Source organism: Pan troglodytes, chromosome 2 (genome assembly GCF_028858775.2).
Source record: "Pan troglodytes isolate AG18354 chromosome 2, NHGRI_mPanTro3-v2.0_pri, whole genome shotgun sequence".
Classification (NCBI taxonomy): Eukaryota; Metazoa; Chordata; class Mammalia; order Primates; family Hominidae; genus Pan; species Pan troglodytes.
The window spans coordinates 3,715,485-3,741,402 of NC_086015.1; the positions used below are offsets into that span (position 1 = coordinate 3,715,485).

Sequence of the window (25,918 nt, forward strand, 5' to 3'; positions counted from 1 at the left end):
CTCATTCCAGAAGGTCTTCAAGAAGAAAATGTTGTGGTGATAACAAACATAACTGATTATAATCTATTCTGTGAAAAAAGCTTATGAAACAGTAGATGTGTGTATCTAGTACATAAGAGCTGAATGTCAATATATATATATAGATATATACACACACTCAAATAAATAATAGTTATCTCTAACTAGAGAAATTCTAGTTGCCTTATATTTTCTTCTTTTTCCTTACTATATTTTCTACAATAAACATGTGTTTTTAACAAGAAAAGTCTTTTCTGGTGTGCTTTTTAATTTTCTTTGTTTAAGTGAGAGTGAGGCTACATAACTACATGGCTAGGTAGACTTTTAGAAAACTTGGCTGCTCTAGAAAATTGACATATCCTGATTTCTTCCATAGCTTGGATCTTGACCTAGAGGGAAATATAAAAATGTTGACTTGAACCTGAGGGGTGCCATTTTCACTGCTGAAGTAGTTACATGGATCACGAATTGGAGAAATGACTTCAGCAACACGGGTGTTAAAAACAGAAAGCACAAGTGACCCACAACAGATGATGGAGAACAAAGAGCAAGCTGGGAAAAGCAGTGGCCGTTAATACAGAAAAGAAGAAGTATAGCCACAATAAATATTAGGCAGACAGCAGTTCAGCAGTTTATACTATTAAGCTGTTGTTTAGGGGAATGGTAAACTGACATGACCCTTGAGGTAGGTATATATAGGTAAATTCTATGTGTCCCTTGAAATAGGTGTATGACACAACTTCTGGCGTCTACATGGATTTGGTCACTCTAAAGTAGCCATGAGGCTTAAGATAGTTCAGCTGTTTGGGGATAAGTTAAACCATTTGTCGTTGTCTTTCTGCAATTTGCATATCCTACAGTTATCATTGCCATTACTGAATGGCACAGAGAAAAATTCTGGTCTAAAGTGGTTCTCAAACCTGGTTGCTGGAGGGCCACCCTCAGTGATGATGATTTAATCTGTAGAAGAGTAGAACATTGATAGTTTTTATATATCTCCAGGTAATTTTAATATATAACTGGGGTGAGAATCATTGACGTAATTGTAAGAGGATAATATTCAAGAAATGTGGAGATAAATAATTTTCTTCTCGACATTAAAAAAATCTAATAAAAAGTTTTATCTTTTCCCCTAACTCAGGGTCATCAGCCTTCAAGCTTCAGTCTCTGTGTGTTCACAGGTGCTGTAAACACACACATCATTACTAATATCCCACTTCAGTGCTATTGCTGCTCCCAAAACTCCAGGTATTTTTAACCTTATAAACCTCCAGAATAATGAGACCACTGGGTTCAGTAAATTGCTTTGTTTTGAAGCAGTATTAGACAAAGTGGGAGACTAGAAGATAAATCTGTCAATGACATGTCCTTTAAGACTACTTAGATTTTGTTGAATTTGTGGATCATTCCTTACTTGAGCAAATGGTAAATTAACTCTCTCTTTTCTCTCTCTCTCTAGCTGGCACATTTTTTCCAGTAGCCATTCTACTTGGTATGCTTACTTATCAGCTGTCCTCCACGGGCCTCACATTAGATGTTTCTCTTGACTAACCAAACATGACACCCAGCTGAAGTCAGAAAAACCAGATTGATAATTTCACTCAAACTATTTTCCTTCATTCTAACAATTTACTGGAGTACACAATTGTGACTATTTTTAGCCATAGGAACTCATAGAAAGACCAACTTCATTAGACCTACAAAATCGAATTGTGTAACAGTATATGCAGTATGTGTAGGAATAAAAAGCATTTCTCAAATATGCAGTACTGGATTTTGCAAAAGCACCTTAAACTTAGCTATAAAGGAGTGGAAAACACAAAGATGAGTAACTGCACCTTTCAAAAGACTAGAGCTATACCAATAATACAAAGGTGTAAACAAATAATGATGAGATGACAAAGGCTGAGTGTTTTCTATTTGGAAGTTATGTTGTTGAATTATTTATGTATATAATTTCATGCAATCTTCATGTTATGGGGATGTTCTAATCCACTGTGACTCTGTCCTTAAATAAAAGGGAGATTTGGACATAGAGAGAGGCACACGGGGAGGATGCTATATGAGAATTGACACTGTGCTGTCACAAGCCAAGGAACTACTGGAAGGAGAGAAAGAGGACTGGAACAGTTCCTTCCTTAGCACCTTTTCAGGCAGCCTAGCCCTGCCAGCTTCTTGATCTGGACTTCTCACCTCTAGAATTGTGAGGCAATAAATCTCTGTTGCTTAAGTTACCCAGTTTGTGGTACTCTATTACAGGAGCCCTAGGAAAATAATTCATTATATAATCTGCTAAGGTAGATATGATCATTGTCTCCAATTTCCATATGAAGAAACTATGCCTCAGGCATTGTGTCGGTTGTCCAAAATCATACATTCCTGACTCACTTCAATGAATTCTTCATTCAGCAAAATTTTTAAGGTATCTTAAAAAAATTATGTTAACTCTTAGGTCCTTGCTTTAAAGCTTCAATGGGCTTTTCCTTTGCAAAGAATAAAATCCTAATACTTAAGCATAGCTCTCTTTCCTGGCTATGTTTCTGACATCCTCTTGTACCATGCTCCTCCTTAATCATTCTGAGGTTACATCTTAAGTCCTTTCCCCTTGCCATTCCCACTTCTTGGAATACTTTCCCATCAACTCTTCAAAGAACTGGCTTCTTTAAGTATTTGGTCTCAGTTCAAATGTCACTTCCCTGTAAAAGCTTCCTGGCCATCAAGCCTTCTTTACACACTCTATTTTATTTTTTCATGGTTCCTATAACAACCTAATATATTCTCAATTGATTAACTGTTTTGCTGACTACTGCCTTCCATAAGAATGGAAAGAAAACATGGCCAGATGCAGTGGCTCACACCTGTAATCCCACCACTTCAGGAGGCTGAGGCAACATGGCAAAACCTTCTCTTCAAAAAATTTTTTAAAAGTTAGCTGGATGTTGTGGAGGCAAGAGGATCACTTGAGGATCACTTGAGTCCATGAGGTCAAGGCTGCAGTGAGTCATGTTTGCACCACTGCACTCTAGCCTAGGTGACAGAGCTAGTCCCTATCAAAAAAAAAAAAAAAAAAAAGAATGGAGAGAATGCTACATGAGAGAAAGGATCTTATTTATCATGTTCACCTCCCAAAAGGTGAACATATCCCCCAAAGCCTGATAGAGAGAAGATGCTCATTAATATTTAATGCATGACCATGTGCAGACTTGGGAGGAAAAATATGCCTCAGCCTATCAAAATTGGATCCTTAATAAACAAGGATGCTTCTGTATCATTTCCCCACAACACCGAACAAGTGTGGCTCACTGTGGATGTTTAAGCAAATGCATTGTTTTTCCAGTTATATATCTGGTAGAGATGAGGCCATTGATAGGAATGGGAAGACGATCTCCTTTTATTTTGATGACCCAGCATGGCTGAACACTCAGTGACTACCACTGCACTTTGTTGTACTTTCAGCATTAGAGATGCCAGCCCTGTAGGATATAAAACAGGAACATCTAGTCCTCAATTATATTCAGAATTACTCAAGTCTTAGAAGCACAACCTGTCTTTTTTCAAGGGAGAGAAATGCTCAAGTGATGGGCTGAAGTGAAGGGAGGGAGTCACTCACTTAAACGGTTCCCTTAGGCTGTGTGGATGCCAACAGCATTAGACAATGACGCTGACAGTGGGAAATGCACTGGAGATGATGATTGGCAAAGCCCTCCTTTTCTCCCCATCCACTATAGATACTGACAGCAAAGGGTTTGTCACAATGACAACTATACACTCCCAATATCACAGAAGAAGGAGGAATAAAAGGGTATATTATGAGTGACTGAAGTTTAGAATAAATTAATAAATATCATGTCCCTCATCCATAGAAACCACAAAGGTCTAGTAATGCTAAGGATATAACAAGAAAATAATATGAATATTTGCTTCCCCTTCCTAGTGTAATACAGTAAGTTACAAATGGCTTCAGGAAGGGGAGAGAGGAAGAAGAGTGGATGAGATACGTAAGAGTGCCTGAGGGCTAATTTTATGAAAGCTTTGGGAAGTTTTAAGAAAAAGAAAAGCTATTTTTCAAGGTACATGTGTGTATGCGTGCGTGTGTGTGTGTGTGTGTGTGAAAGACAGAAGAAAGAGGGAGACCTAAGAAGACTATGAGACACTAAGAGAAAAATTAAGGTAAAAAAGACACACACTTAGAAAAACACACATAGGGAGGAGGGAGGAGGTTAAGACATTTTACTATGTGCTGTGAATGGAAACTACAAACCATTTTTGATATATGCAATATATATACATATATACACACATATACATATGTATTTAAAGATTTAAATTACATTTTCTATTTTTTTAGAGATATGGTTTCACTATGTCACTCTGCCCAGGCTGCAGTACAGTGGTTGTTCAGTCATGATCATAGCACATTATAACCTTGAACTCCTGGGCTCAAGCAACCCTCCTGTATTAGTCTCCCCAGTAGCTGGGATTACTAGCATATGCCACCATGTCCACCTTTATGCTTTTTAAAGTGAAAAACCATACTAAGAATGAGGCAGCTCAACTTAATAATAAAAACATTTCGCATGTAAAGAAATTTACAAAAGAAAAACAATCAACCCCATTAAAATTGGGCAAAGGGAATGAACAGACACTTTTCAAAAGAATACATGCATGCAGCCAACAAACATACAAAAAAAAGTTCAACATCACTGATCATTAGAGAAATGCAAATCAAAACCATAATGAGATACCATCTCACACCAGTCAGAATAGCTATCATTAAAAAGTCAAAAAATAACAGATGCTAGTGAGTCTATGGAGAAAAGGGAATGCTTATACACTGTTGGTGGGTGTGCAAATCAGTTCAATCATTGTGCAAAGAATAGTGATTCCTCAAAGAGCTAAAAGCAGAGCTACCATTCGACCCAGTAATCCCACTACTGGGTATATACCCAGATGAATATAAACCATTCTACCATAAAGACACATGCATACAAATGTTCATTGCAGCACTGTTCACAATAGCAAAAGTATAGGATCAACCTAAATGCCCATCAATGACAGATTGGATAAAGAAAATGTGGTACATATACACCATGGAATACTATGCCACCATTAAAAAATGATATCATGTCTTTTGCTGGAATATGATGGACCTTCTATTATCCTTAGCAAACTAATGCAGGAACAGAAAACCAAATACAGCATACTCTCAGTTATAAGTGGGAGCTAAATGATGAGAACTAATGAACACAAAGAATAAAACAGACACTGGGGTCTACTTGAGGGTGGAGGGTGAGAAAAGGAAGAGAAGCAGAAAAGATAACTATTGGGTACTAGGTTTAATACCTGGGTGATGAAATAATCTGTACAATAACCCCCTGTGACACCAGTTTACGTATGTAACAAATGCCCCTAAACTTAAAATAAAAGTTAAAAAAGAAAAGAAAATTAAAATCTCCTTATCATCTACCTGGTAATATGAAAAACACATATCTTTCATTCATTCCTTTCAACTGATGAGGAAACTGAGGCATCGGGAGTTAGTAAAAGTCCACATTGAGATATGAGACCCACCACTGGCTGGACGCAGTGGCTCACACCTGTAATCCCAGCACTTTGGGAGACCGATGCTGGTGGATCACCTAAGGTCAGGAGTTCGGGACCAGGCTGGCCAACATGGTGAAACACCCATCTCTTCTAAAAATACAAAAATTAGCTGGGTGTGGTGGCAGGCACCTGTAATACCAGCCACTAGGGAGGCTGAGGCAGGAGAATCGCTTGAACCCAGGAAGTGGAGTTTACAGTGAGCCAAAATCACGCCATTGCACTCCAGCCTGGGCAACAAGAGCAAGACTCTGTCGGGAAAAGAAAAAAAAAAAAAACCACCATCATTTTGCAAGTGTTACCACTATTGTGTGTTAATATTGTAGAAGTATTCCTAATTATGATTTCTTTGTATTCCTAATTGTAATAGCTTTGTATTTGAAAAATTATTGATTCATACTCTATATGTTATTATTTTATATGCAATGACAACAGAATATATTATCATGCTCCTTTTGTGAATCTCATTCATAATATAAAGCATAAATTTGTGATTTTGCTTTAATTTGAAATATTAATTTCAAATATGTTATCACAATTTGATACAAACTATTGACAGTAAATCTGTGGATTAAGTAATGTCTTAGTAGGTATTGGGAAAATTTGAAACTAGTAACATGGAGGACTATTGTCATTGTTTATTTCAAAGCCAGTTAAAATTCTGCAAAGCAGTGTAAATAAAAATAATTTCAAGAAATTTATAAAATACCGAGATTATGGTGTATAAACAACTTTAGATTCTTTGTTTAAGAAATTCTGCCAGTTTGTAATATATGCTTCATTCAAAGTAGCTAAGGGCTGTACCTGGCTAATAGTAGGCACCTAATATTTGTTGAAAAGGAATACTGAGTAGCTGGGACCTCCTGAGTAGCTGGGACCACACACATTTAACCTGTATTTATAAAATTACTGTTTAGAGAATAACATTTGATGCAATCATGCTTTTACTTTCTGCTTATGACTCAATTGTTTGTACTGACATTAACATCCCAAATCCTTAGCATGGCCTACAAGGCCCTGAGCAATGTGGCACCTGCTGAAGCCTGCTGCCTCATTTAATAACTCTTTGTCTCTTTCCCAGATCCAGCCACTCTAACATTTTTTAGTTCCTGGACCAAGACAAGCTCTTCCCAGAACCTGACCTTTGTACCTGTTCTTTATTCCTGGAGTATTTTTCCCCTGACAAATGACTTATCATCTATCATAAATCAGGTTAAATGGCACTAACTCAGGGAAGGCTTCCCTAACTGCCTCCCTTCTCTAACCAAATTAGGAACAATTATATGGCCACATAGTATCGAATCAAGTTTATAATTTTAAAATAATTGGGAGATTTTGTTGTTTAACACTTGTTTTCACTATAAGACTGTAATTACATGCAAGTAAGAACCATGCCTGTTTGTTTACTCCTGCCACAGTCAGAATAGTGCCTGGAATATGCAGTAAGGGCTGAACAAACACTAAATAAATAAACAAGTGAATAAATGGATATTGTCTCATTTTTAGAACAGAGTACTAAATGGATCATGAACACTATCTGGTATGTCACGCAGGTAATTTACAAGGGCTACAATTTCAGCTCAGATTTACCTTTTCCTGGATACAGGTCTTGATAGGTCTCTTGATGTCATTTCACTTCAGATTCTTCTTTAGAAAACTTGGACAATAGCATTTGCTGTCTTGTCCAAATTGTTACTAAGAATCAAGAGAGATATCTGACATGAAATGACATTGGAAAACATTAAACACGATTGAAATAATGCTAGCCAATATGGTTATTATTAGAAACCAATTACATTTTCAACTTAAAAATAGTAATACTTATTGCAGACTCAAATGTGCTCATTCGAAAACAAGTAAATGTTTGCCTATGGTCTGAGATTCTAATCCACGGAGTTCATTCTAATTCACATTCAACACTATCATGTACCAGTGGGCCTCATAACCCACCTAGCCCTGTGATTTTTCAGGTTCACTTTTCTAAACTTGTGAATTAAATATTTATTTCCTTAGTTCAGAAGAGGAAAAAAACTCTTGTAATTGTTGCCCATTTCAGGAGAAATCTTGCATATGAAAACAAGAGATAAATATACACAACTGAGGGCTGTGGTTTAAACGAAATCTTGAGAATGTTTTTTGACCTTATACATTCGTGCTTTAGTATAACAAAATGATATAGACAAAGGTAACTTTTAATAGAACCAGTCACTAAATTTAAAACATGACAAATTCTTCTGCTTAGCTAAGCAACAGAGAAGGTAAAATACTAATTCAATTCATCAATTTAAGCAATACTCATTAAGAGCCAAGTATGTGCTTACTGAATAAGCTGCTAAGGTTTGTTGGTTACAGAGTGTGCGGTGAAATGATGTCTACATCACAGTCCAACATTCACAGAGTTTAAAAGCCTACCAAGAATCAAGACAGACACAAATACCTAACATAGACGTTTGTATGTGATAAGAGAGCCACAGTACAATTTAGGAGAAGAAATTGTATGGAAGGAAGGTTCATTTCCATTAGACCAGAAAAGACAGCACATTTGAAGGCCTGAATAAGAAATATTCTGGATAAGATATTGTGGCTGCCACCAGAATGGCTCTTGATGATCTCTACCTCTCTGTATTTATACCCTTATATAATCTCTTTCCTATAGTATAAGCTGGTCCCAGGTACTTGTTTCTATTGAATAGAATAGAACAGAAGTAATGAGATGCCACTTCTGAGATTAGATTATAAGATACTGTGAATTTCATCTTGTGCCCTCTCCCTCTCTCTCTTTCTCTTGCCCTCTCATTTGAATGAAGCCAACTGGCATGCTGTCAGTGGCCCAGTGTAAGTCCTGTTACAAGAAATTGATGATTACCTGTAGCCAACCCTAAGTGAAGAACTGAGGTCCTCAGTCCTACAAATGGAGAGAAACTGAATCTAGCTAAGAACCATGTGAGTGAGCTGGGAAGAAGATCCACCCTCAGTTGAAATTTAAGATGACATATTGAGCAGACATATTGAGACACACTGAAAGTAAGAGAGCAGGAGGAAACAAAACCAGGGTCATACAAAGAACACAACTGATTTTGAGATTCTCACATAAGTATTACACCTTCAGTGAGCACGTGTACTAGAAATTAAAAAAATAAATAAAATAAACCTTCAAAGAGAGCTAGCAAATAAATTTCCCTATGGTCTCAGATCTGAGTGGAGAGAGAAAATGTTCCCTGTGGAGTTTATAGCCAGAATCCAGCCCTCAAACAGGTTTCAGCCTGAACTCACACAATCTGTGTGGCTTCCAAATTTGAAAGCTGAGAATTTAATTCAAAATGGTCTCAGGTTGATAGGAGTCCAAAATGCTAGGTAGGAAAAAAAATCCTCTCTGGACAAATAAATCATCGAAGTAAGCTCATAAGAGCAGGTTTCAAAGGTCATGAGCTTCTAACACACAAAAAAAAATCGCACACACAAAATGGGGATAGCAGCAACATGGGTAGCGTATTCAAACTTGAAAAGACTTTAAATATTTGTATTATTAGATGTAGATTATGAAACACATATTTTAATGTGGTTAATTTTTTTAAGGAATCAAAACTATGAGTAAAGACCAAGAAAATTGTGCTGGATGGCCACTTCCACCATGGCTCCCCTCCTATTTAAGTCTGGGTACTGTGTCACCCGAAGTCTTCAGGCACATTGTTCCAGGTTTGGGTTTGCCTATGAAAGAAACTCATGAGAGCTGGAAGTGAGGAGTGAAGAGGAGGTCTTCACATAAAGCAGGCTTAAGGATTAGACATAGCAGGTTTGACAGATGTGATGGCTTGCAGAATTCTTTATGAGCTCCCACTGTCCATCTGGATAAGATTTACAGACCTTTCAGAAATTCCTATAAGCTTGGGTTCTGTGCCCACACTCTAGACTGTCAGGCTAAGATCTCTGATATAAAACAGACCTCTTCTGATTTTGTCTAGCTGCTTTTCTAATATCTATTCATCAAGCTCTTCCAATAATAGCATAAGGCCCTAATTAATATTAAACTTTTATCATTATAATACTTAGGATGTCTTCTGTTTTCCTGATCAAATTCTGACTACTATTAAAATATAAAGAATTGTCCAGAAATATATTTTAAAAATCACACATTGATCTTCTTTAAATGAAAATATAACAATTGTATGGACTAGGATGATTACAGTTGTTCAGTTCTGACTGTTATTTGAAGAAAAAAGCAATAAGAAGCCTCAGCAACTTAACAGAAGGAGCTGCCATTTACTAGGAGAAAAGATTGTGGATGAGAGTGTAGCAAAGGTCAGAATTCTGTGAAGCTTGAGATGTCTATTATAATGAATTATCTTTTATATTCACTACAATTTCCTAACAATTTTGGGGTTTATATTTTTGAAAGAGATATACCTTTAATTTTCTTTCTTTGTACTATTGTTAGGTAACTTTAATGTGCAGATTATACTACAGTGAAAGTTGCCAATGACAAGGCAAAGTCACTTACATCAGACCCAAAGCAAAGTGGAGCCGGGTCATGAAAAAGAGGATCTTGTGTGTGTGTCCACGATAAGCACTATCACAAGGACTTTCTATAAACTCACAAGAAATTTCTGCCCACCCAGCACACTCTGTTTGTCCAGCTCATCCTGTAAGTGTCTCTATAATAGGACCTATCATAAAAAATTCCTCAAGACTGCAGCATTTCAGATAAGCCACCCTCACAAGAACACTTGCCTAGCAATGGCTGTTTCTGCCAGTAAGTTAACACCAGCTTCTGCATCAGGCCCTGTGACCAATGATGTTTGTTTCAAAACAGCTTGCATAGACTTCTTTTTGTCTTTAAATATTTTCCTTACCTCAACCTCTTGGGATGCACCTATGATTGATCATAGCACAAATATATCAGATTATAAAACTTGTTTATTTCCAAATAAATTTATTTCTTTGGAGATCCACTTTTTCTGTTATTATACATTGACATTGTTATCATGAAATTGGTTGGGTGATGTGTCTTATTTTCTTGTCTCCAGAAGAATTTCTGTAACAGTGCAATTAAACGTTCTTTGCATGTTTGCTAGAACTCACCTGTAAAATTGTCTGAGCAACCAAAGCCTGGTTTTTGTGTTTAGTTTTTCTTTTGTGATTGGGGAGGGGGGTTTATCGTACTGATTCAAGGTGTGAAGGTAACATCATTTTGATTTTATACATCTTCTTCAGTCCATTTAAGCATGTTACATAGCGTTGTTTGTTCTTTTCATGATATTCTTTACAGTAGTCTCCTAAATTTTCCCTCTGCTTCTGCCATGAGCCCCTACAATCTATTTCAACTCAGAAGCTATACAGTTTGTTTAAAACATGTAACATATTATGCCACCTTTCTTACTGTAAAACATCCCATGGTTTCTCATAGTATTTATAGTAAAAGTGAAATTTTTATGATGGCTTGAGAAACTTTTCCCATTAGATGCCCAAGTGCTGGTCTGATCTGATCTTCTCATCTTCCCTTGGGTGATTCTGTGGCAGTCACACTAGCCTCCTTGCTGCTCCACAAAAACTCCAGCATGATCCTACTTCAGGATATTTGCCATTGTTACTGCATCTGCCTGGAACTTTTTCTCCCATATAAACATAGAGATTGCTCTTGCCTGTCCTTCAAGTCTATTCTTAAATGTCCCATTCTCTGTGAAGCTTTCCTGCCCACCCTATTTAAATTACAGACTTCACTCCCAATTCCCCATCTACTTTAAGAGTCTTCATTTATCATTCCTTGACAAACTGTAAATATACATGTTCACTTTTTTATCATCTGTCTCCAAATACTGGAATGTTAAGTTCTGTAATGTCAGATATTTCTGTTTGGTTCACTGGTGTATTCTTAAAGCATGTTATATACTAGGTATACTCAATGAATATTTGTTGAATAAATATCACATTGGGCTTATTCCAGAAATTCAAGCTTGTTTCAATAGTTAGAGCAATCTACAAATGTAATTCATTACATTAACAAATTAAAGGAGTTAAATCACATCACCACCACAATAATGCAGAAAAACACATTTGATACAACTCAATATTCATGTCTGCCTAACAAATATCTCATGATACTAGGAAAAGAGGAAGGGATATATTATTTTCATGTATAAAACACTAAGCATTGTAGCATGCCAATATACCCAAAATTCAATGAAATTCCTATCAACATCTTAGCATTCCTCTTAGTCCTCAACGAAGCATTTCTAAAATGTGTATAGAAGACCAAAGGGCCAAAAGAGTCAACGTCTGAAGAAGTGGAAAAAGAAAGTTGAGGAAATCTTAAAACGTTATTGAGCTTAAAGTTTCAAAAATAAACTCATGTACCATAATTCATGAGTAGAAAAATAGACTAGTGGAATAACATAAAAATAAAAACAATGCTTACATAAAATGTTGTAACTGATTTGGATGTCATTAGAAATCAGTAAGTAAATAGATGGACAATATAATGAAAGATGCTAGGCAAATAATGTGGTAGGGAGAATAATGGCCCTCAAAGATGCCCATGCCTAACCCTGGAACCTGTGAATATGTTACACTGAATGCAATAGAGGCTTATCAGATGTGATTAAGGATGCAAACCAAGATGGAGAGATCTTCCTGGGTTATCCAGATGGGCCCAGTCTAATCACATGAGTTCTTAAAAATGGAGAACCTTTCTTAGCTGAGTCCAGAGAGAGATGTGACAATGAAAGAATGGTCAGAGAAATGTGACATTGCCAGCTTTAAAAAGAGAGAGGAGAGGCAATGAGAAAAGGAATGCTGATGTTCTCTAGAAGATAGAAAAGACCAGGATATGGACTCTACCCTAGCCGCCATAAAGAAACATGCCTGTCGACAACTTGATTTTAGTTCACTAAAATTCATGCCTGATTTCTGACTTGTGTACACTGTAAGATGACAAGTTTGTGTGATTTTAGGTCACTTAGTTTGTAGAAATTTGTTACAGCAGTAATAGAACAAGTGGTTATCCATATGAGGCAAATTAGATTGGATACCTATCTCCAATAGAAATCAATTCAAGGTGAATTCCAGGAAAATACTTAAAACATTTAGATTAAAAATAAATGAGAATTTTTGTTACTTTTGGTAGGTCATAGAACCAAGAAAAACAAACATTAAGGAGGAAAAATGAACACATGACTACATCAAAATATAAAGCTTCTCTATTTGGATGATATCATAAGGTGACAAATCATAAACTGTAATATTTGCAACATATATATGAGTGAATAAATATACATTTAGAATATATATGAACTCCCAAAAATCAACAGGAAAAATAAGACATAGAACAAGCAAAATGCATAAACAAAAGAAGGCAAAACAAAAATAATGACTCATAATTATATGAAAAGAAGCTCATCTTCATAGATGAGCAGATAAATGCAAATTAAAACCACCCTGAGATGCTTTTTACATCCGTGAGCCTGATAAAAGTTAGAGTCTAAAAGTAATAATTAACAAAGATGGGAAGTAACAGAAAATCTTGTCCATTACTGGTTAAAGTATAAACTGATACAGCTACTTTATAGAATATTACATTATAGAATAAAGTTGTGAGTATGTATATGCAGTGACTCAGCATCTTCATTGCTAGTATGTACTCAAGAGAAACTTACAGGAGTGGACTAGGAAGTAAATACAAAATGATGACAACATTGTTTGTTATATCAAAAAATAAAAAAGACACCCAATTTTCCAGCAAAAAAAATAAGTAAAAATAAATCCTGGTGTATTCTAACAATGGAATAATATATAGCCATTAAAATAAATCAACTATTACTGTACATATGAATGTAAGTATCAGCAAAACATATTGTTTAGTGAAAAAGAAGCTGAAGAAGAATATATACAATACGGTTACATTTATATGAAGTCCAAAAACTTGCAAAATAAAGAAATGTATTTAGAAATAGATTCACATGTGAGAAAACTAGAAGAAAATTAATGAAAGGATAAAAGGGATAGCAGTAATTCTGAGTAGTTGAGGGGATTTCAATTGGAAAAAAATAGTATCATATTCTTTAAGTCAGGTAGTGGGTATTAGCATTTGTTTTACCATCATTCTTTATTCTTATAGCTACACTATATATTTTCAATGTATTTAATGTATTTTTTGCATAATTAAATATTATGCAATAAAAATGAGGAAACAAAAAAGTAGAAAATGATAAATTACAATTAAAAAATGGAGAAAAAATTATAATATAGTTGAGTAATGGTATATTACATAGCTATTTTCTTAAGTAGACGTATGTACATGATGTATGCACGATTGTACATACATGTTCTTAATTATATATAAATATATGTGTACATATTTTTAATATAAAATACTAAACAAAGTACACCAAAATATTAGCTCCTATGTTAGTGAGATGTTTTGTTTTTTTGTATTTTAAGTTTTACATAGTAGGTGTATTTGTCTGTTTTCATACTGCTATAAAGAACTGCCCAAGACTGGGTAATTTATAAAGGAAAGAAGTTTAATTGGCTCACAATTCAGCACAGCTTGGAAGGTCTCAGGAAATCTACAATCATGGCGGAAGACAAAGAGGAAGCAAGCCAGCTTCTTCGCAAGGCAGCATGAAGAAGTGCCGAGCAAAGGGGAAAGAATCCCTTATAAAACCATCAAATCTCGTGAGAACTCACTATCACAAGAACAGCACAGGGGAAACTGCCCCCATGATTCAATTACCTCCACCTAGTCTCTCCCTTGACCTGTGGGGATTATGGGGGCTATGGGGATTACAATTCAAGATGAGATTCAGGTGGGGATACAAAGCCTAACCATATCAGTAGGCATGTGTTGAATTTTAAACTCAGAGAAAAATACTAGTGTTTTTTATAGGATTCTTACTAAAGAAAAACGAGAAACTAATAAACCATCTATGCTAAGACATAAAATCCAGTTGTTTAGTTACAAGATAGAATGTGGCCTTGTAAGAAAGCAAATTAACTTCTAACATACAAAGCCTTAGAGAAGATTCAAGTGACTGACGGATCTTAAACAGAGCTATTATTACAACTCAAACTGCAGTAAAATATCCTCAGCAACATAGATGTGTGTGTTTCACTAGTCAGAGCAATACAAATTTAATGAAACTCCATTGGTGGTGTTTTTAATCAGACAATTTCGGAAGATGTCCTGGCTTATTCATAGATGCAAGCCAAATCTCTAGAAGAGTACCATAATAAGAAAAAAAAGAATACAGGCAATTGAGAGCTGTTCCAAAGTTTAGGGAGTTTTTGTAAGGAATTAATAAATTAAAATGTTCTTGAAAGAGAGAAATTAATATGCAGTTCATACTGCCAGAATTGCAGGCAATTTATCAAACTCCCCTAATCCTCCAAAATTGCTATTTTTTTTGACACACACTTTACAGTACAGAAGAAAATGTCTCCGGCAATAAATCACAAAGTTAAAATTACGTAGTCTACAATTAACTAGACAGTGATGGTAAATCATTTTCTACCAAAAGAAAGAAATGTCTTGTCTATTCAGGTTCTGCTCCACTTAAAAGTTTTCCTTGTTGGCGAGCAAGCGGTTAGAAAATCATATTTTATACGTACATTCAGCTTAACTATCATTCAGCTCAGGAAGATGACTCAGGGCCTTATCTATACCTTCAAGTTTGCTCTTAGCAAGTAATTGTTTCAGTATCTATATCAAAAATGGCTTAAGTCTGCAACATGTTTCTGAATGATTAACAAGGTGATAGTTCTTCATTGAATCCTGGATGCTTTATTTTTCTTAATAAGAGGAATTCATATGGATCAGCTAGAAAAAAATTAAGAGGAAAATCACATGGAAAGTTATATATTATATATCTATTATATATATAATATCATATATCTATTATATATAATATTATATATCTATTATATATATAATATCATATATCTATTATATATAATATTATATATTATATATAATATTATATATTATATATAATATTATATATTATATATAATATTATATATTATATATAATATTATATATTATATATAATATTATATATTATATATAATATTATATATTATATATAATATTACATATTATATATAATATTATATATTATATATAATATTATATATTATTATATATAATATATCTATTATATATAATATTATATATCTATTATATATTATATATCTATTATATATAATATTATATATCTATTATAGATAATATATATCTATTATAGATAATATATATCTATTATATATAATATATATCTATTATATATAATATATATCTATTATATATAATATATATATTATATATTATATATCTATTATATATAATATTATATATTGTATATCTATTACATACATAATATTATATATCTATTATATATTATATATTATATATCTATTATATATATAATATTATATATTATATATCATTTCCAAATTCCCCAGCATTCATATTTGTCAGTGCAAGTAAAGAGCCTTAGTGCTGATGAGGTTTGAGGTATGACCATTTGGCCAGAATTTATGAACTCTACATGTCGCTTGATGTGTGCTTCAGGGTACACTTTTTTTTTTTTTTTTGAGACGGAGTCTTGCTCTGTCGCCCAGGCTGGAGTGCAGCGGTGCGATCTCAGCTCACCGCAAGCTCCGTCTCCCGGGTTCACGCCATTCTCCTGCCTGAGCCTCCTGAGTAGCTGGGACTACAGGCGCCCGCCACTATGCCCTGTTAATTTTTTGTATTTTTAGTACAGACGGGGTTTCACCGTGTTAGCCAGGATGGTCTCGATCTCCTGACCTCGTGATCCACGCGCCTCGGCCTCCCAAAGTGCTGGAGTTACAGGCGTGAGCCACCACGCTTGGCCAGGGTACACTTTTAAGCAGAGACACTACTTTGAAGGTCATAAAAAATATAATAAGAGATAAGGCTAATTTCGTTTAATAATAATAATAATAAAATCCTTTAATAAAAATATAAAGGAATAATATAATAATTTTCTTTAATAAAATATAATAAGAGATAAGGCTAATTTCCTTTAATAAAATATAGTAACTACATAGCAACAGAATTCCAAAAAAAGAAATGGAGAGGAAGGGAGCATGGGTCATTAATCTTGTCAAAAATATAAAATTATAAAATTATATACGAGGAATTCCTAGAAACTGTTTTCCTTGTCTGCGGCCATTGTGCTGCTGCTACACAACTACCGCAAGCAGCCCTTCACGCCTTCCTCCCAGTACAAAGCTAATTGACTTGTGAGAAATGTTAAGCTTGGAAGAGTCAGCATCGCTGCACTTATTTTTTTATTCTACTCTAACATTAGAATAATCCTTGAGTGGGGGAAAGGTTAAAAACCCCCTGGATAAGTGTTACTAATTAATGATGATTGTTTTAAACAATATTTGGATAATTTTTCCTTGTCCCTTGACATAAACTTGATAAATAACTGAGAAGTGAGAAGGAGATTAGTGGGTTGCTTAAATTCCATTCAGGTACTTAAAGTTAGCTCCAAAAATTTAGCTATTTATAAATTGTCATGCATTGTTAATGTATAAGAGATGTAGATTTCATTTATCTTTGGTGGAGTGAGATGAAGCAGTGAATCATTGAAGACTGAAAGAAAGAAAAAGGTCTTTTCCTTTTTCTTTAAGAAGCATCATTAGTTAAAAACATGTTAGTTGATACCAGAGAACTATATTTAAAGGGACAGCAATAAGCAAATTGATTACTCTGGTGATTATTGGAGTGACATTGCCTTTTAGTTGTACTTTCACAAAAATTCACAATATTTGCCAAAGTCAAGTTATCCATTACACTATTAATTTGTCATTCTTTTGTTTATATAGTCAATATCTCTATCTCAATTGGATCTATCTCAACTGCTTCTAAACAAGCCACCATAGTCTCTCCCATTTCAACAATCTCTTCCAAGTACCATTTCATTTCTTCTTTTCATATTTTTGAAAACTTTTGAAAAACTACCTATTTTCCTCCTCCATTTCTTGTCCATTCCATTCTAGTGGACATGGAATCTGTTCCTCCTCCAAAACGGAATTTGGTAACCCTTAAATTACCAAACCCAAAACAATATGTTGCTTTTATCTTTACCTCTCCGTGGCATTTAATGATAAGACCACCACTTTCTTCTCTTTTACCCTTCTTTCTTGAATTCAGTCAAACAATGTACTTACATTTTTCGTCTTATTCTCCATCTTAGAAACCACCTCAGCTTTCTCCATTCAGCCATAAAATTGTGCTTTTCCTCAAAGATTAATCTGCCTCTCCTCTCACTCTATACTATCTCTGTTAGCTAATTTTATTTGTGCACATTGCTTATACTGAGCATTACATACACATATGCATGTGTGTACATGTGCACACACACACTGTATATGGACATGTATATATACGTGTGTGTGTATATATATATAGTATATATATAAATTACAATAACATAAAGGTGGCATTTTAAATTAGTGGAAATTGCACTTTTATATTTTAACAAATTGTATTTCCCATATTGAACTGTAAGTCTCCTGAAAGGAGGAATTTTGTTCTTGCTCATCATCAACTTTTTCAACATCCAGTGCACCATTTAGAACTTAGATGTAGTCAATACAGGTTTGTGGAATGAAAGAGGAAAAGAAAGAATTAATATTCCTTTAAATTAGGATGGCAAAGATCGTATATAGAAAATTGGCTAAGTTGTGGTCCATTCATATTTGCTCCCAATTAAGGAGCACAGCTATGAAAAGGAAGGCTTCAAATTAATAACCAATAGATTTTTTAAAAAAGAAAACTGGCCAGGTACTGTGGCTTATGTCTGTAATATCAGCATGTTGGGAGGCCAAGGCAGGATTACTTGAGCCCAGAAATTCCAGACCAGCCTGAGAATTTGGCAAAACTCTGTCTCTACAAAAAATACAAAAATTAGCCAAGTTTGGTGGCATGTGCCTGTAGTACCAGCTACTTGGGAGGCTGAGGTGGAAGAATAGCTTGAGTCTGGGAGGTCAAGGCTGCAATGAGCTGTGATCGCACCACTGCACTCAAGCCTGGGTGGTAGAGTAAGACCCTGTCTCAAAAAAAAAAAAAAAAAGAAAAATCACTAAGCAAAATAAGACATGTGAAGGATCATGTCAAAGGTAAGAAAAATTAGGGAAACATTAAAAGCTTTCTTCCCAAGCCACTAAATCAACTTGACTAACAAAATTACCACTTGATTTAGCATTCGAAAATTACATTACATATCAAACATAAACCCATTAATCAAATACTAAAGAAATTTCTGAGTTAAATGGTATAATGTTAGCTTATGCCAGAGCTGACCTTGAAAGATTGTTCAAATATGGCTCAGTGTGATTGAAAGTTCTGTGTGAATAAGTTTTTGGAAAGATCCAACAGCAACACCTTAGTGTATGTTTTTGAAATAAAATGTATCTGAGTAGCAGCAAAGTTATTCTCAAATTTCCATTTTATAGCTGGAGATGTTATACCGTGACATATATGATAGGACCCAATATGGATTAATCCCTTTTAGAAGTCAATCAGGAAGAGGGGAGCAGTTAAAACAGTTGCTTGGTTTACAAACATTAGAACAATTTTCTTATTCACACCATCTGATTATTGTATTTTATTTTTTCCCCAACGTTTAGACTACACAATGAGTTAAGAATGATAAAAATAAGCTCACCAATATACTATGTACATATTTACCAAAATCTGTGCATGCTTATACATATAAACACAGCTGATAATTTATTAGTTAGGCTCATTTGTAATTTTTGTCACTATAGACCAGTTTTTTTATTTAAATTGAAGATTAGTATACATTTTAAATGATTAGTCAAGATAAAAAATCTAAAATGTGCTCTAAATACCTCTTAGGTCAGAAAAAAAAAGTCAAAAGCTAGAATATAGAGAAATTAAGAAATGCCCTAAATTTCTAATCTGACAAAAATTCATACGAGATTGAAATATTTTAATGGAAAATAGAACAGAACTAATCATTGAAGAAATTATAGAAAGGAAACAAAATAAACAGATTATATGGAGTATTTTTAGAAGATAAGTAAATAAATTAATATACTAGGAAAAAACAAGGGAAATATAATTGATAAATAAATACAGGTAAGAGTTCTTTTGAAATAATGATAAAATAGAAAATCTCTGTCAAAACTAAAAGGAAAGATGCATAAATATATAAATAAATGATAAAACGATGTTGCATACATATATGACTTTTTCAGAATCAAAAAATGTAAATTTCTGTAATAAAATTTAAATGTTTATAAATTTAAAAAACTAGGAGAAAGAATGTTGACTGTTCACAATACAAATAAATAACAAATATTTGAGGTGATGGATATGATAATTATCCTTATTTGATCATTGGACATTGTATACATGTATCAAAATATCACTCTGTATCCCATGAATATGTACAATTATTTGTCTCAAAAACAAACAAACAAAAGATAATGGGAGAATGTTGAAAACTCAGAGAGAAGAGCAACTCTCACAGATAGGGATCCAGATAACATTAGCAGCTGATTTCTCGGCAGAAACCTTGAAGGCCAGTAGGCAGTGGATTATATATTTAAAATAATGAAGAAACCTGTCAATTGAGAAATCTATAGCTGGAAAACTTATCCTTCAAAAATGAGGGAGAAATTAAGACATTTCCGGATTTTTTTTTTAAACTGAAAAAAAATCCATTTATCCCTGAATTTGCCATTCAAGAAGTGTTAAGTCCTTCAGGTTGAAATAAATGAACTCTAGGCAATAACTATATAAGTAAATAAGCAAGCTGTATGAATATACAAAGCTCTCTGGTAAAGGTAAATACATAAACAAACATAAAAACAGTCCTATTGTAATTTTGGTTTGTAACTCTGCTTTTTATTTTCTACATAATTTAAAAGGCAAATGCATAAAATGTAATTGTAAATCTGTTAGCTGGTATACAATGAATAAAGATATAATTTGTTACATCAATAACATAAAAAGAGTAGAGCTATATGTATAGCAGTAGAATTTTGGTATGTGATTGAACTTAAGTTGAAATAAATTCAAATTAAAATGTTATAACTCTAGGATGTTATATGTAATTCTCATAGTAACCAAAAACGAAATATACATAGAATATAAACAAAAGGAAATGAGACTAGAAACAAAATGTGTCACTACAAAAAAATCAACTAAAGATAAAAAAGAAATAATTGAGAAAATGGCAAAAATCAGTAACTCTGACGTATTAAAACTTTCCATGCTACATAAATCTGAAAACTCTATTTCACATAAAACTGGAGCTGAAAGAGACAAATATTTACCTATAAAGTTAAAAGTTATATAGGGAACAAACACTAATTTTTTTTAGAAAAAAATTATAAAAAGAGTAAAAATATGCCTTATACTACCCCAATTTCATGTTTTACAGCTCTGGGAAAATAGAAAATAAAATGTTCTGTTAGCATGAATCCCTCTGTGCCCCCAAAAAACCCTATGGATTGCATCATTATTACCTAAAAAGTCTATTGTCAAATGCAGCAGAGTGATATTTTTTACAAGGTAGATATTAATTTTAGATATGGAATAATATTGGTGATTTCCATTTTATAACACTGGGTTAAGATGAAAGAATGAGAAGATAAAGGTCCCTCAGCAATATAACTCACAAACATGTTCAGAAGCAGTAAGAAGTTACATTAATTATCTTTTGAAAGTCAATAATCTACATCTTTAATGTATGCATATAGCATAGCTAATGTACTATCGCTGGGTCCATTTATTCAATGAATAATTGCCGCTATGTGTCAGACATTTTTCTAGGCCTAGGAATGGATACATAAGTGAACAAAGCAAAGATTCTGGTTCTTGTAGAGTTTCCATTAAAAGACCATTTAGTAAAACTTTTCTTCCCCCAAATTATAAAATCTGTAAGATGATTTAACAACATGTGTAAAAGCCATTGTGGGCCAGGCACGGTGGCTCATACCAGGTGTGGTGACTCATAGCACTCTGTCACCCAGGCTGGAGTGCAGTGGCACAATCTCGGCTCACTGCAACCTCTGCCTCCTGGGTACAAGCGATTCTCCTGCCCCAGCTTGCTGAGTAGCAAGGACTACAGGTGCACACCACCACGCCTGGCTAATTTTTGTACTATTAGTACAGACGGAGTTTCACCATGTTGGCCAGGCTGGTCTCGAACTCCTGACCTCAAATGATCCATCTACCTCGGCCTCCCAAAGTGCTGGAATTACAGATGTGAGCCACAATGCCCGGCCTTATTTTCTACAACTTTGGTAACTTTAGCATATACCCCAAATCTGTAAGACATAATATTATAATTCAAATGCAACTCATGGCTTCTCATTGTACTCTTTCTCTAGCTTTTGAATTATTTATTCTAATACCAGTTTTAATTCTGACACAAAAGCATGGGAGTTCTAATCAAAATCCAACCTTTTATCATAAAAACTATGAAGAAATTATGAGTAGAACTTAAAAAGGAAAATAGGCCTATTAATTAGATTTGTCTTTGTAGCATTTAACTCTATAATAAATAACATAATATTTTATGCCTATGAGTACCCAACAAAGCCTCCAGCTTCTATTTAGATATAAAATGTAAAAGTCACTACTGGATCCACAAGCAAGACTATGAAAAAGAAATTTCTCCAGCTAACCAGCTTCTTTTACATGATGTTACATGTTTCTTTTGTTTTTTCATTTTGGCAAATATTGATTGTCATCTTCATGTTTGTCTATGTCCTAAGTGCTGGGATACAGAATCTGAAAAGATGGACACAGGACCTGCCTTCAAGTTCACCCTTTCTTTTTTTTTTTTTTTTTTTTTTTTTTTTTTTTTTTTTTTTGAGATGGAGTTTTGCTCTTGTCGCCCAGGCTGGAGTGTAATGGTGAGATCTCGGCTCACTGCAACCTCCACCTCCAGGGTTCAAGTGATTCTCCTGCCTCAGCCTCCCAAGTAGCTGGGATTACAGGTCCCAGCCACCACGCCTAGCTAATTTTTGTATTTTTAGTAGAGACAGCGTTTCATCATGTTGGTCAGGCTAGTCTCGAACTCCTAACCTCAGGTAGTCGACCCACCTCGGCCTCCCACAGTGCTGAGATTACAGGCATGAGCCACCACGCCCTGCTAGGAGTTCATGCTTTAATTGGGGAAAATATACAATAAGCAAGCCAGTTTTTAAAAAGAGAACTGCAATTAGAGTTAAATGCTACAAAGACAATCTCACAGGAAGATGGGATGTAGAATGATAAGGCTCTCAGAATAGTAAGAGAAACTATTGCTTCTTACGATGTTTGTCTTTCTTTGTATCGGTGCTCAGCTGAGTCTGCAGTGCTTCAGAGGCAGCTTTCATTTTATAAAAATCTATGATTTTTCCTTCCAGTTGTTTTTTCTCTTCCTCGAGCTTCCTTATCTCCTCCTGTTGAATCATTTTAAGATGCTCGAACTTGTCCTGCAGCTGTGAAACCAATGTGCAGTTGTGACACCAAAGCAGTGTGGCTGAACACCCAAAAGAATATGCTTTTTTCTGATTATCAAACAAACCCAAATCATCACAGTAGAGCACGATCTTAATAACAATCTCAAAAACTCAGGAGTAAACACTCAGATATGGAATTTTTCTTTTCTTTCTCTCTTCCTTTTATAAGATGGAATCTCACTCTGTTGCCCAGGCTGGAGTGCACTGGTGCGATCTCAGCTCACTGCAACCTCCATCTCCCAGTTCAAGTGATTCTCCTGCCTCAGCCTCTTGAGTAGCTGGGACTACAGGCATGCACCACCACTACAGGTGTATGCCACCACACCTGGCTAATTTTTGTATTTTTAGTAGAGATGGGGTTTTGCCATGTTGGCCAGGCTGGTCTCGAACTCCTGACCTCAGGTGATCCTCCCGCTTTGGCCTCCCAAAGACTTTTTTTTTTTTTTTAATATAGAGACAAGTTCTCAGTATGTTGCCCAGGCTGGTCTCAAACTCCTGAGCTCAAGTGATCCTCCCACCTCAGCTTCCCAAAGTGCTGGGACTGACTGGATGCAGTGGCTCATGCTTGTAAACTCAGCACTTTGGGAGGCCAAGGTGGGAGGGTCGCTTGAGCCCAGGAGTTCAAGACCAGACTGGGTGATATAACACAATAGTAAACTTCAACAGGAGAGAGAATCTGTAAACTTGAATATAGATCTTCTGAAATTATCCAGTCAGAGGACAAAGAAAAAAAGAATAAAAAAGAGAAAAGAAGGCTGGGCGTGGTGGCTCAAGCCTGTAATCCCAACACTTTGGGAGGCCGAGGCAGGCAGATTAAGAGTTCAGGAGTTCAAGACCAGCCTGGCCAACATGACAAAACCCCATCTCTACTAAAAATACAAAAATTAGCCGGGTGTGGTGGCACACACCTGTAGTCCCAGCTACTTGGGAGGCTGAGGCAGGAGAATCGCTTGAACCCAGGAGGCGGAGGTTGGAGTGCAATGTGAGCTGAGACCACACATTGCACTCCAGCCTGGGTGACAGAGCATGACTCTGTCTCAAAAAAAAGAAAAAAAGAAAAAAAACGAGACAGAGAAAAGAAAGCCAACAAGACACCATTAGTCAAACCATTGTCAGGTTATGGGAGTTTGAGAAGGAAAGTAGAGAAAGGAGAAGAAAGCTTATTTAAAGAATGGCTGAAAACTGCCTAAATCATGGGAAAGATTTAGACATCTAAATCCATGAAGCTTAAAGATTCCTAAAGAGGTTCAAACCAAATAGATACTCACCAAGTCACAATATAATCAAATAGTCAAAAGTTAAAGAAACTTTGCAGGTCAGGACAGAATCGAATAATACATTCAAAGTGCTGAAAGAAAAAAACTGCCAGCAACTAATATTATGTCTGACAAAGCTGTCCTTCAGAAAGAAAAAAGAAATAACGTGTTTGCTCGACAAACAAAGCTGAGGGCATTCAGGACTACTAGGTCTACCTTAAAAAAATGCTTAACGGAGTTTTTCAAGTAAAAATGAATGAAGTTGGGAGCGGTGGCTCATGCCTGTAATCCCATTTTTGGAGGCTGAAGTGGGTGGATCACCTGAGGTCGGGAGGTCAAGACCAGCCTGGCCCACATGGCAAAACCCCATCTCCAGTAAAAATACAAAAAATTAGCCAGGTATGAAGGCCACTGAGATCGTGCCACTGCACTCCAGCCTGGGTGACAAGAGTCAAACTACATTTCAAAAACAAAAAACAAAACAAACAAAAAAAAACAAAACTTGAGGCCTGGCCTTCTGCTCCTCTCCAACCCCCCTTCTCTGGGCCCAAGCCACCTTGGCTGAGGAGGGGGTGAGGAGGTGTGAGCCCCTGCCAGAACCCCCTGCCCGGACCAAGTACTCGGCCCCCAGGCCTGCGTTCAGTGAGGCCTCCCGTGGCATCAGCATGTTCGTGTGGAGGAATGTGGAAGGTCACTCTGCGGCCGTGTTCCCCTGGTACTCCATCCCCTTCCTGACCCCTCCCTGCCGCCACACGAGGCCAGCAACCTGCCAGTCACTCAGTGGCCTCCAACCAGAGAAAACAACCTGCCAAGTTGGCAGCTGTTGCTCATGAGCATCCACCAGGTGGGACAGGGAGTGTTGACCCTGGGCGGCCCCCTGGAGCCACCTGCCCTGAAAGCCCAGGGCCCGCAACCCCACACACTTTGGGGGTGGTGGAACCTGGTAAAAGCTCACCTCCCACCATGGAGGAGGAGCCCTGGGCCCCTCAGGGGAGTCCCTGCTGGACAGTGAGACAGAGAATGACCATGATGATGCTTTCCTCTCCATCATGTCTCCTGACACACAGTTGCCTCTACCACTCAGATGATGTCAGGCCCAGTCCCTCAGTGCCCTGCGCAAGGAACAGGACTCATCTTCTGAGAAGGATGGACGCAGCCCCTACAAATGGGACAAGGACCACATCCGGTGGCCCGTGAGTGGCGGTCATGATCTTCAGCAAGCGGCACCAGGCCCTGGCAGGGCGCACCAGGGTCACTCCAACCAGGATATGCGGACCGTCAGCCAGATGCTGAGCGAGCGGTGGTACACCCTGGGGCCCAATGAGACGCAGAAATACCACGACCTGGCCTTCCAGGTGAAGGTGGCCCACTTGCAACAAGGACCGAAAGAAGTCCAGCTCAGAGGCCAAGCCCACAAGCCAGGGGCTAGCAGGAGTGTAACAAGGGCTCATGGGAGCAGAGCATATCAGAGACGGGCACTGCCACTGCCCCTGGGGTGTCCTCTGAACTCCTGTCAGTTGCAGCCCAAACAC

The 25,918-nt window shown here is 36.1% G+C and overlaps 1 long non-coding RNA gene across 1 annotated transcript in view; it reads right to left on the reverse strand.

Annotated features, from left to right (window-relative positions):
* The window catches only part of LOC129143469 (uncharacterized), a 35,558-nt gene extending 10,832 nt beyond the window's left edge, over positions 1–24,726 (reverse strand). Inside the window, exon 1 of the long non-coding RNA XR_008546922.2 lies at positions 22,941–24,726. This is a non-coding gene — a long non-coding RNA (uncharacterized LOC129143469). The remainder of the gene's footprint in view (positions 1–22,940) is intronic.
* Positions 24,727–25,918: the final 1,192 nt, after the last annotated feature.